The sequence below is a fragment of the Oryx dammah genome, unplaced genomic scaffold (assembly GCF_014754425.2).
Source record: "Oryx dammah isolate SB20612 unplaced genomic scaffold, SCBI_Odam_1.1 HiC_scaffold_21, whole genome shotgun sequence".
Lineage (NCBI taxonomy): Eukaryota > Metazoa > Chordata > Mammalia > Artiodactyla > Bovidae > Oryx > Oryx dammah.
In genome coordinates this window covers 45,037,537-45,050,964 of record NW_024070205.1, presented here as the reverse complement: position 1 = coordinate 45,050,964, position 13,428 = coordinate 45,037,537, and the positions used below count along the sequence as shown (strand labels likewise).

Sequence of the window (13,428 nt, the reverse complement as noted above, 5' to 3'; positions counted from 1 at the left end):
ATTAGAAAAGGATTCTTTACCATCTGAGCCACCAGGGAAGCCCAGAAAAGGATTCTTACTACCTTGTACACTTAACATCTCAGGATTAGGACACTCTGAAAATCTGCAACTGCTTGTATCAACCCATTATTGAAGTCCAGATTAATGGGGGCTTTAAGGGTTTATGAAGTCAAAACTGTCTATGGCTTAGTACTATAATTGTTTACCTGTCAAGAATTCAGCCCTGGCTTTTATAGACTTCAGAGCAGCTCAAGCTTTACCATGTAGTTTTTCCTGGTGTTGGCCAATTACACTGTTGAATTTTCACCCGGTGGTGGTGTCCCTAGAGACAGGTTCATTCTTATTTGCTAATGAATTCTTAAATTTCTGAAATGAAGTTTTTAGACTCAGAGAGTTTGTTACTGATTTTTCTCCTCATGGAGCTGAATAATCAAAGCCATGTTCAAATTACATATGAAGAAAACTGACTATTCCTATACCTTGTTACAAAAATTCCTATCTTTTCCTTATATTAGTAGGACATTCTTGTTGTGTCCTCTCTGAATTGAGTCCACTCATCTTAATTGAGTGGGTCTAAAATGATGCTGCTATCCTTCTGGAGATTCATTTTCATAATTTATCTGTCCTTTCCATCCCTCCTTTTACACATTAATCCCATAAATATTCATTGAACACATTCTATGGGCCAGACAGCTATCTAGGTTCTAGGACTACAGCAGTTAATTAAAGATACACAAATCACTTTCTTGATGAAGTTCACATTCTAAAGGCATGAAGTGAGTGAAAGTTGCTCAGTCGTGTCTGACTCTTTGCAACCCCCTTTGAAATTCTCCAGTTCAGAATACCAGAGTGGGTAGCCTTTCCCTTCTCCAAGGGATCTTCCCAACCCAGGGATTGAACGCAGGTCTCCTGCATTGCAGGCGGATTCTTTACCAGCTGAACCACAAGGGAAGCCCAATCTAAAAACATGAAGCAATGAATAAAAGAAATAAAGAAATACATCATTTTAGTTGGTGATGAGTGCCATAGAAGGAGAAAGGAGAGAAATGGAGTGCTGGTGGGCAAATTAAATTTTAAATCAGGTGGCTAGAGGGGAAAAAACCCTAGCTGAGACGCTTCCCTTGGAGTACAGATGTGAAGGAAATGAGATGGTACTATTGGAAGAAGAACGTCCAAGCAAAAAGAGTAGCAAGAGGGAAGATCCTAGAGGAGAAAAGATGCCTTGAAAGGTCAGGGGTCTTGAGTAGACCAGAGGGGTCAGACTGGAAGGACTAGTAGGAAGAGGAAAAGAGGATAAGGTCAAATATGTGACAAGGACCAGGACATATAGGGCTATGTGGGCTACCTCAAGGACATTATGGATTTTACTGTGAGGGAGATGGAAAAGCCCCTGGAGTTCTGAGGAGAGGAGTGATATGATCTGATTTACACACAAGCAGGTTTACTCTGACTGTTGTATAATAGGCTGAAGGGGATATAGGGAGACTGGTTAGGAGTTTGTTGCAATAATCCATGCAGGAGGTGAAGGTGGTTTGTATCATAGTGGTGGCTGTGGAGGTAGTGAGAAGGAGAAGGATTCTGGGTGTATTTGTCAGGTAGATTTAGAGAGTTTGTTGGTTGATTGGGATGTGAAAGAAAGCATCACATCAAGAAGGACTCAAACTATTTTGGCCCAAGCAACCAGAAATGTGAAATCACTATTAAGAGAGGTGGGGGCTTCCCTGGTGTCTCAGTGCTAAAGAACCCACCTGCCAATACAGGAGACGTGGGTTCGATCCCTGGTCTAGGAAGATCCCACAGGCTGTTGAGCAAATGAATGCGTGTGCCACAACTGCTGAGCCCACCCCCTAGGGCCCTTGAGGCACAGCTGCTGAGCCCATGTGCAGCAAGTGCTGAGGCCCTTGAGCCCTGGAGCCCAGGTTCCGCAACAAGAGATGCCACTGCAGTGAGAAACCCATGCAGCACATCTAGAGAAGAGCCCCTGCTCCCTGCAACTAGAGAAAAGTCTGCACAGCAACAAAGACCCAGCACAGCCTAAATTAATTCATTAAAAAAGAGAGAGTTGGGGAAGGTTGGAGGAGTATAGGTTTGGTTGAAGATCAGAAGTTTAGACAAGGCCTCCTTCCTCCTCCCTTTCTTAAGAGCCACAGTTGTTCTCAGGCCCTCCTCAGTCCTGGCACACACACGCTCACTCCTTCCCCACTGAACGTGGTTGACAGCTTCCTAGGCACTAGAGTCTCATTCAGTGCTGAACAAAAGGGGCTGGAGCAGGGGAGAGGATCTCTGTAGAGACAGAGTTGCCTTTGTAACATTTGAATTTTGTATGGAGTCCTGGAGGGCCAGGGACTTGAAGAAAAAAATGCAAATTATATTATGATACTGCTGCTGCTGCTTCAGTCGTGTCCGACTCTTTGCGACCCCATAGACCGCAGCCTATCAGGCTCCTCTGTCCCTGGAGTTCTCCAGGCAAGAATACTGGAGTGGGTTGCCATTTCCTTCTCCAAAAATATATTATACTTCATATTTAATTTTAAAGTAATATAATCTCAGAAAGAGTCAAATGAAGAACTTTGGTTGTAGTTGTTCTGATACACTGGTGTGTGTTTTCCTCTTTCTAGTCAGAGTTGAGACCTCCAGCTAGAAGCCATTTAGATCTTGCTTCCAGCCTGGTGCATCGGGTGCATATTTGCTTCTTCACTGCTGAATTTGTTGACTGAATGGGGTTCAGATCTATGATATGACTTATGCCTTAAAAAGTTCTCCTTTTAGAACAGATCATACTATCATTCGTAAAAGGATTTCACATTAAGATTGGGCTTCACTGGGAAGAGATTCATTAAGATATGGGTACATAAGCTATTTGAATGTAACAAAGAAAATGGAATCTTTGAGATTCAGAATTCTCAGAGGTATTAGCATGTCAGTCATTTGTTAAACTGTATTTTATCTAGTAATGTTTACATGTTTATACTATAAGGCCACTTTGAAAGAGGCTCACCTAAAAATATTGATTTAAACAAATGTTAAGTAAGTAATAGTACAGGAGCGTCACAGTAGTAGCAAAAATTGTGAAAGTTTGGATGTAAATATAAACTTAGGAGGCTTTTTGTTATTTAGTTGCTAAGTTGTGTCCAACTCTTTTGTGACCCCATGGTCTGTAGCCCGCTGGGCTCCTGTGTCCATGGGATTTCCCAGGCAAGAATACTGGAGTGAGTTGCCATTTCCTTCTCCACACGATCTTCCTGATCCAGGGACTGAACCCCATCATCTGTTTGGCAGGTGGGTTCTTTACCACTGAGCCACCAGGGAAGCCAGTTCTAAGTAATCAGTTGATACTTGGAAGTATTCTTCTGTATCTTTGCTCATTGGTCATTCAGCCTATCATTGTGTATGTTGAAGACTGGAGATTTTTCATGGCACAAGGTCATTTTCAGACATACTGGGATTTATGAGAGTTCTCTATTGTATTAATGATACTTTTCTACTGAATCTAGTAATTATAAGAAGCATATAAGGATCTTCAACTCTCAGTTCCCCTGGGCTGCTTCTCAAGCATGTTTTATTTGTTGTTTTAGTGCTGTTAGTAACAGTAATTTGATAGGTAGCATGTGTGTGTGCTCAGTTGCTCAGTCATGTCTGACTCGTTGTGACACCATGGACTGTAGCCCGCCAGGCTCCTCTGTCCATGGGATTTTCCAGCCAAGAATACTGGAGTGGATTGCCATTTCCTCCAGGGGATCTCCGTGACCCAGGGATAGAACCAGTGTCTCCTACGTCTCCTTGCATTGGCAGGCAGATGTTTTTTACCACGGAGCCCCCTGGGAAGCCTATTGGTAGCATTGATTCAAATAGTTTCAGCTATTATCTACTTTGGCTCATAGAAATGCCAATGAAATGAATAAAAGAAAAATCAATTTATGTGAAAAAGAGAATAGACTGAACAGCTGATTCTTGTCCTTTTCCCAAGCGGGCCCTTCGGGACAAGGAGAGACATAAGCAAGACCCAGTGTTTGGTGTAGGTCTTCCCTGGTGTCTCAGTCGGTAAAGAGTCTGCCTACAATGCAGGAGACCCAGGCTTAGTCCCTGGGTTGGGAAGATCCCCTCCAGAAGGAAACAGCAACCCATTCCTGTATTCTTGCCTGGAGAACTCCAGGGACAGAGGAGCCTGGTGGGCTACAGTCCTTGAGGTCACAAATAGTCGGACACGACTGAGTGATTAACACTTTCAATGTTTGGCTTGCTTTTGCAAGGATGTTTAGGTGTAAAAATTTCCTCTTCACTATTAAGGAAAAGTATTGGTTTGATTAAGGAGTCGCTAAAACTCTGTCTTAAAAAACAATTAAATCCAATTTGAATTGATAAATATATTTTAGTCCACAAAGATAGGAATTAGTTTGTCTCTTCCGACTGCTACCAAACTGCTTGGTAGATTTTATCATTCTAATTTTTAAAGAAAATACCCTAAGTCAGGCAGTGTTCACAGACACCTGCAACCATGCTGAGTCCCACACAACAGGATTTGAAAGAACAGCTTCATTTCTATGCATTTCACAGCCTGCAATGTAGTTGGCGATGGGCAGAGTTAAAAAACAACAGTTGTCCTGTTGGTTGCTGTGGTGATGGCCTCAAGCTGGTAGCATTCCAGAGGTGAATGTCTTAGCTCATTTGGGTGAGGCAGAAATGACGCGATGCTAAGAGCTTGGCTCTCCAGGTGTGTTTTTAATGTGACAGTTACTGCAGAGAAATGTCTATTCTGAGACTGGTTGATTTTATTTTTAATGTTTCACCTGAAAACATTTTAACGTCACTTGACATCCACTCCCCATCACCATTTCCAGCAGCCGTTCCTCAGTGCTCAGCCTCTGTGAATGTTGGGCCACGTTTACCACTGAGGGTGGCGTAGCATTCTGAGCTACTTTTCCCCATGGTACTGAAATAAGCGCTCACCTTTCTGTTTGTTTTTCGTGGCTCTGTCAGTGTCTGCTTTTCTTTGTTACAAAGTATGATTCTCTGATGTTACTGCCTGTGTCCTCTGTCTGACTCTTTGTCCCTTCTCCTCTCTCTCTCCTACCCTTAATTTCCCCACCTTCTCTTAGCCAGCCACCACTCATGTCTATACAGATGATTCCTGAATCCATGTAACCAGCCCAGAATTCTCTCTCCAGTTTCAAATTCTCATTTCTAATTTGCTATTAGAATCTTAAGATACTCCTTTGTTGTTCAGTTGCTAAGTCGTGTCTGACTCTTTGTGACCCCATGCCAGGCTTCCCTGTCCTTCACTATCTCCCGGAATTTGCTTACACTCATGTTTATTGAGTCAGTGATGCTATCCAACCAGTTCATCCTCTTCTGCCCCCTTCTCCTCTTGCCCGCAATCTTTCCAGGCACCAGGGTCTTTTCCAATGAGTCGTCTCTCCACACCAGGTGGCCAAAGTTTTGAAGCTTCAGTTTCAGCACCAGTCCTTCCAGTGAATATTCAGGGTTGATTCCTTTAGGATTGACTGATTTGATCTCCTTAGATGCTTTAAACTCAACTTGTTGAAAGTATACTCATACTCCTACCTCAATTTTTGTGAATAATATGGGTCTCTAATTAGCCACCCGGAATTGAGTCCTTGAGGCCATCTTTAATCCTCCCCTCTCCCATCTGTATCCAAGCATTGGTTGAGTTATAACCAGACACTCAGGTCTACCACATCCTCACCATCGTCACCCAGGCTTAGCCTGACACTTAGACTCTTAAAATAGTCTTTCACTTTAATTGATTCAGGATGCTACTTGCTGGAGTAATCTCCAGAAGCACAGTTTCAGCCGAGCCTTCCCTGATACTCAAAATCTGTGGACGGAAGAAAATCTCTGTTCCTAAGTGTGGTATTCAGGGCCCTTTCTGCCCTGTCCCCTTTCCCTATATTCTGCCTCAGCACAGCTATCTGCACCTGCATGCCAGTGCTCTGGCTGCTCAGGAAATGGGTTTTGTTTTCTTTTTATAAAATAATTTTATTTATTTATGTATTTGTTTTTGACTCTGCTTGGTCTTCTTTGCTCTGCAGGCCTTTCTCTAATTGTGGTAAATGGTGCCTACTTTCTCATTTTGGTGCAGGTGGCTTCTCTTGTTGCAGAGCATGGGGCTTTAGGGCATGTAGGCTTCAGTATTTGTGGCACATGGACTCAGTAATTGCAGCTCCTGGGCTCTAGAGCACAGACTCAGTAGTTGTGGCTCATGGGCTTAGTTGCCTCACAACATGTGGGATCTTCCTGGACCAGGAATTGAACCTGTGTCTCCTCCACTGGCAGGTGGATTCTTTACCACTGAGTCACCAGGGAAGCCTGGGTTTTACTTTCTTACTGACTTGTCTTTGCTTTGAAAACTCTTTCCCTCAACCTCTGTTATCTTTACATTATTCTTATTATATAACAAACTTTAAATGATGAATGTAACCTCACAGAAATTTTGGAAGACAACAGAAAAATTTTAGAAAGGACCTAAAATTCTTACATAATCACATCACTCAGATGCAAGAACTGGTGTGTGTTTAAATATATATATTTACCATACATTTAAGGGCTTCCCTGGTGGCTCAGATGGTAAAGAATCTGCCTGCAATGGAGGAGACCCAGGTTTGATCCCTGGGTAGGGAAGATCCCCTGGAGAGATGGCAACCCACTTCTGTATTCTTGCTTGGAGAATTCCATGGACAGAGGAGTCTGGCTGGCTACAGTCCATGGGGTCGCAGAGAATCAGACACAACTGAGCCACTAACACACATGCCAAACTTTTAGTTTTGTGATATTGATAAACACTGTATGTACAGATTTTACATCAGCTCTTTTTACTTTAAATTATGTTCTAAGCACTTTCTGGTGCATTAAACATCATTTAAGAATATGTGTCTAATGTCTGCAAAATATTTTATCATATGCATGTAATGTAACTTACTTGAAATCTACTGGTCTGTGTAGTAAGTAATTTTAAAGAGGTGTAGTTTTCCGTTGCATTTTAAAGATGATTATCCGTATACTGTTTCTTTAGGACACATGGTTTATTTCCTCTGTCCTCCCTCTCTTATCTCTGTTATTATCCCTTTATTTGCCCTAGAATGAGGAGTGTTCAGTGTAGATTAAGCATTTGGCTGTAAGCAGGAGCATGGGCTTGTCCATGGATCCATCCACCCTTGGCTTGAGTGCTTATAATGTCTTCCCACACCCACAACCTGGACTGGTGGTGCTATGAGCAGTTTCTAAGTCCTGCACTGGTCTGTTGGATTAATGGGATCCTGTTCTATCCTCACTATTTGTCTCTCTAATGGACTAATAAAGGGGAAAATCACATGAAAATCCACAGCCCTGATGTCTCCTAATATTATCAGGGCTCTTCAGACTTTGCTGTTGAAGCCACCTTATAGCATTTTGCTTTGTACAATCATACCCCCTTTCAAGAAGTGCTTTATGTCTTAAGTGATCCCGTTTACATCCTCTCTTCTTGTTTTAAGGAGTTAGTTTCTATATAAAGTCGAGGAAAGAATAGTATGGATTAAAGTTGAAGCCAAGACAAAATTTCTCTCATTTATTGGACTACAGAAGGAGTGCTCCTAGTACTTTGAACACTGAGAATTCCTTGGGATGGAATTAGAAGAATGAGTGTCCGATCTCTGCTCAAGCTAGTAACACTGTCTCATTTTAGGCGGTAAACCACGTTCTGGCCAGTCACAATCCTCAGTTCAGCTCTGCAAGTTGGTGACCAGTGGAAATTACTTTAGGGTTCTTTATTGGAGAACCATCTGCCTTAGCTTCTCTTTCTGTGTTAACATGTTACTTCAGTTGTGAGCCTTATTAAATGTAAGTCACACATCAAAAGCACCCCATGGTTCTGTGAAGCCCATCTAAAATGGCCTTTGCATGAACTGATCCTGATGTCCAGGGGAACTTGGCCCCAAATCTTTCTCCCTGTGTTCTCTTAACATGTGGGTTATTCTGCTTTCGTTTGGCATAATCTGTGTACATTTTAACCCCTTTGCCAGTGTAAATTCATTAAGGAAGGAAGTACCTTATTTACCTTGCCATTTTCTCAATAGAAATCTGGGAAAAGAGGTGGGGTGAGTGGAAACAAAAGATGAGTGTATATAGCGCACTCGGTCAGGTGCATGATACTTTCCTTGTGCCATTGCATATGACCATTATATTCTGATTAATTACATACATGTGTGCATGTATACATGGGTCTCCTTTTCAGTGCCAATGTCACATTAAAAAGGAGTGATCACAAATATGCACATATTTACAAATAAGTTTATTTATTAAAATCCATCTAGTCAATGCATGTAATGTCTACACTCATTTCCCATTGACAGTTGAGAAAACTGAACTTTGGAGAGTTTACAGAATTTATCCAGACTCACATGACTACGAAGTGACAAAACTGGTATCAAAATACAGATCAGATCAATGGTAAAGCCTCTTTGTCTTCCTCCCACACCCCCTACTTCTGATAAATTTATGCTGAGGTGTTCAGTTAATGTGCAGTTGAGTACAGAATGCATTCTCTTTCTTTAATACTTGCTTTTAATTGGAGGATAATTGCTTTACAATGGTGTGTTGGTTTCTGCTGAGGAACAGTGTGAATCAGCTGTAAGTAGACATATATTCCCTCCTCCGGAGCCTCCTTCCCTTGCTTCCGTCCCACCCCTTTAGGTTGTCACAGAGCACTGAACTGAGCTCCCAGTGCCACACAGCAGCTTTCTGCTAGCCGCCTATTTCACACGTGACGGTGTATATATGTCAGTGCTACTCTCTCAGTTCACCCCACCCTCTCCTTTCTCCTGCTGTGTCCACAAGTCTGTTCTCTCTGTCTTCATCTCTATTCCTGCCTTGCACATAGGTTTATCAGTACCCTTTTTCTAGATTCTATATATATATATGTTCAGTTCAGTTCAGTTGCTCAGTTGTGTCTGACTCTTTGCAACCCCATGGACTGCAGCACGCCAGGCCTCCCTGTCCATCACCAACTCCCAGAGTTTACTCAAACTCATGTCCGTTGAGTCGGTGATGTCCTCCAACCATCTTATACTCTGTTGTCCCCTTCTCCTCCTGCCTTCAATCTTTCCCAGCATCAGGGTCTTTCCCAGTGAGTCAGTTCTTCGCATCAGGTGGCCAAAGTATTGGCATTTCAGCTTTGACATCAGTCCTTCCAATCAACACTCAGGACTGATTTCCTTTAGGATGGACTGGTTGGATCTATCTATCTAGCTATATATATATATATATATATTGCTTTATATTTATATATGTATTAATATACAATATTTGTTTTTCTTATTCTCTTTTTTAAAATCAATCAATCTAACTTGAGAAGAAGCCAACATTTCCTTTCTACTTTGCAAAAATAAAAAAAAATTGAAACAGAAGATTTTTATTTTGCACTCAGAGATAGTGAATAATGGGAGAGATGTTTAGGTATTTGGATTTCGTGTAACTATGCTAATTTTCTAAGTCTTTGCTATCTTTTGGTAAGCTTTTGTTAGAGAAGTTATTCATGTATCTTAAAAATTTAATCTGTTGGCTAGTGGACTGTGTCTGAGGGAAGTTTGCCCACGTTCTTTGGAATGCTACTTTGTTTTCAAACCATCTGAGTTGCACATTTGGCATCAGCTGCTGCTATTTTTCTCTTGATCATCTTGCCTATAGCAGTTGTGGGTGAGACATTATTGCATATGCGCTCCCTAAAATACATACTTCTCATTTACAAACACTTGTACATATGAACCCTACTTGCTAATGTGGCATTTGATTTTTTAAAAAGATTTAGGTATTTATTGACTGGTGGGTCTTTCTTGCTGCATGTGGGCTTTCTCTAGTTCTGGTGCATGGGCTTCTCATTGTTATGGCTTCTCATGTTGTGGAACATGGGCTCTAGCTGTTTGGGCTTCAGTAGTTGCAGCGTGTGAGCTCAGAAGTTGCCACACTCTGGCATGGTTGTTCCATGGCATATGGGATCCTCCCAGATCAGTGATCGAACTGGTGTCCACTGCTTTGCAAGGCGGATTCTTAACGACTGGACCAGGGAAGCCCCAGCATTTGATTTTAGAGGGAGATTTTCATATGTGTTTGCAATTAAGTGAAGTCGCTCAGTCGTGTCCAACTCTTTGCAACCCCATAGGACTGTAGCCTACCAGGCTTCTCCATGGGCTTTTCCAGGCAAGAATACTGGAGTGGGTTGCCATTTCCTTCTCCAGGGGATCTTCCTGACCCAGGAATCGAACTCAGGTCTCCCGCATTGCAGGCAGACGCTTTACCCTCTGAGCCACCAAGGAAACCCCATTTGCAATTAACTATAACATAAAAACTGAGATAGAAGACTGAGATACACTGCTGCTTTAACCTTTGCATATGTTCTAATGATGTCTTCTTTGGTTAGGAAATTCCTTGAGAGAGGATTCCTGCTGAATTTGGATAAGTATTGACACCACCCCCTTCCAGTGCACTGGGTGGAAGGTGCCTCTGTGCTCTCCCTTGCCTCCATAGCTCCTCCTTTTACTTAAGTAGCGCCAGGCATCATGACTCAACCCTGTTGTCTTCCCTGCCATTCCCCATCTCCCCTCCAAGCAGGGTGTTTGAGAGTCTGTTTGATCTCTGATGCACCTGAAAAAATGAGATGTAATGAAGGCTTCCTTCAGTTAGAATAAGGACTCAGGAACCCATGTGCTTTCTAAATATGCTTTGAGGTTACTCTGTAAATATTGGTTCACTCAATAAGTAAGATAAGTGCACCCTTTTGTTAAGCACTTATTTGAACTACTGTGTCATAGAATCTGAAACTATAAAACTGGATGAGTTGTATATAATCTAATTGTTGAGGAAGGTTACTAGACGTTACTGTACAACATGGTGAGCATTATGATAGAAGCCTGGAAAGGCTATTAAGTGAAGTGAAGTTCCCTTCAGTTGCTCAGTTGTGTCCGATTCTTTGCGACCCCATGAATTGCAGCACGCCAGGCCTCCCTGTCCATCACCAAGTCCTGGAGATCAATAAAACTCATGTCCATTGAGTCGGTGATGCCATCCAGCCATCTAGTCCTCTGCCATCCCCTTCTCCTCCTGCCCCCAATCCCTCCCAGCATCAGAGTCTTTTCCAATGAGTCAACTCTTTGCATGAGGTGGCCAAAGTATTGGAGTTTCAGCTTTAGCATCATTCCTTCCAAAGAAATCCCAGGGCTGATCTCCTTTAGAATGGACTGGTTGGATCTCCTTGCAGTCCAAGGGACTCTAAAGAGTCTTCTCCAACACCACAGTTCAAAAGCATCAATTCTTCAGTGCTCAGCTTTCTTCACAGTCCAACTCTTACATCCATACGTGACCACTAGAAAAACCATAGCCTTTACTAGACGGACCTTTGTTGGCAAAGTAACGTTTCTGCTTTTGAATATGCTGTCTAGGTTGGACATAACTTTCCTTCCAAGGAGTAAGTGTCTTTTAATTTCATGGCTGCAATCACCATCTACAGTGATTTTGGAGCCCCCAAAATAAAGTCTGCCACTATTTCCACTGTTTCCCCATCTATTTGCCATGAAGTGATGGGACCAGATGCCATGATCTTCGTTTTCTGAATGTTGAGCTTTAAGCCAACTTTTTCACTCTCCTCTTTTACTTTCATCAAGAGGCTTTTTGGTTTCTCTTCACTTTCTGCCATAGGAGTGGTGTCATCTGCATATCTGAGGTTATTGATACTTCTCCCGGCAATCTTGATTCCAGCTTGTGTTTCTTCCAGTCCAGCGTTTCTCATGATGTACTCTGCATAGAAGTTAAATAAGCAGGGTGACAGTATACAGCCTTGACATACTCCTTTTCCTGTTTGGAACACGTCTGTTGTTCCATGTCCAGTTTTAACTGTTGCTTCCTGACCTGCATATAGGTTTCTCAAGAGGCAGGTCAGGTGGTCTGGTATTCCCATCTCTCTCAGAATTTTCCACACTTTATTGTAATCCACACAGTCAAAGGCTTTGGCATAGTCAATAAAGCAGAAATAGATGTTTTTCTGGAAATTTCTAGCTTTTTATATGATCCAATAGATGTTGGCAATTTGGTCTCTGGTTCCTCTGCCTTTTCTAAAACCAGCTTGAACATCTGGAAGTTCACAGTTCATGTGCAGCCTGGCTTGGAGAATTTTGAGCATTACTTTACTAGCATGTGAGATGAGTGCAATTGTGTGGTAGTTTGAGCATTCTTTGGCATTGCCTTCCTTTGGGATTGGAATGAAAACTGACCTTTTGCAGTCCTGTGGCCACTGCTGAGTTGTCCAAATTTGCTGGCATATTGAGTGCAACACTTTCACAGCATCATCTTTCAGGATTTGAAATAGCTCAACTGGAATTCCATCACCTCCACTTGCTTTGTTCACCAGGCATTCTATCAGATCTAGTTCCTTAAATCTATTTTTCACTTCCACTGTATAATCATAAGGGATTTGATTTAGGTCATGCCTGAATAGTCTAGTGATTTTCCCTATTTTCTTCAATTTAGTCTGAGTTTGGCAATAAGGAGTTCATGATCTGAGCCACAGTCAGCTCCTAGTCTTGTTTTTGTTGAGTGTATAGAGCTTCTCCATCTTTGGCTGCAAAGAATATAATCAATCTGATTTCAGTGTTGACCATCTGGTGATGTCCATGTATAGAGTCTTCTCTTGTGTTGTTGGAAAGAGGGTGTTTGCTATGACCAGTGCGTTCTCTTGGCAAAACTCTATTAGCCTTTGCCCTGCTTCATTCCGTATTCCAAGGCCAAATTTGCCTGTTACTCCAGGTGTTTCTTGACTTCCTAATTTTGCATTCCAGTCCCCTATAATGAAAAGGACATCTTTTTTGGGTGTTAGTTCTAAAAGGTCTGGCTTCCCTGGTGGCTCAGATGGTAAAGCATCTGCCTACAATGTGGGAGACCCAGGTTCAATCCCTGGGTTGGGAAGATCCTCTGGAGAGGAAATGGCAACCCACTCCAGTACTCTTGCCTGGAAAATCCCATGGACAGAGAAGCCTGGTAGGCTATAGTCTATGGGGTCGCAAAGAGTTGGACACGCCTGAGCGACTTCACTTCACTTCACTTCTAAAAGGTCTTGTAGGTGTTCATAGAACTGTTCAAATTCAGCTTCTTCAGTGTTACTGGTTGGGGCATAGACTTGGATTACTGTGATATTGAATGGTTTGTCTTGGAAATGAACAGAGATCATTCTGTCGTTTTTGAGATTGCATCCAGGTACTGCATTTCAGACTCTTTTGTTGACCATGATGGCTACTCCATTTCTTCTGAGGGATTACTGCCCGCAGTAGTAGATATAATGGTCATCTGAGTTAAATTCACCCATTCCAGTCCATTTTAGTTCGCTGATTCCTAGAATGTTGACATTCACTCTTGCCATCTCCTGTTTGACCACTTCCAATTTGCCTT

The 13,428-nt window shown here is 42.3% G+C and overlaps 1 protein-coding gene across 2 annotated transcripts in view; it reads left to right on the top strand.

Annotated features, from left to right (window-relative positions):
* The window catches only part of RGS7 (regulator of G protein signaling 7), a 484,813-nt gene that overhangs the window by 80,402 nt on the left and 390,983 nt on the right, over nucleotides 1-13,428 (top strand). The gene's annotated exons all lie outside the window — the stretch shown is intronic.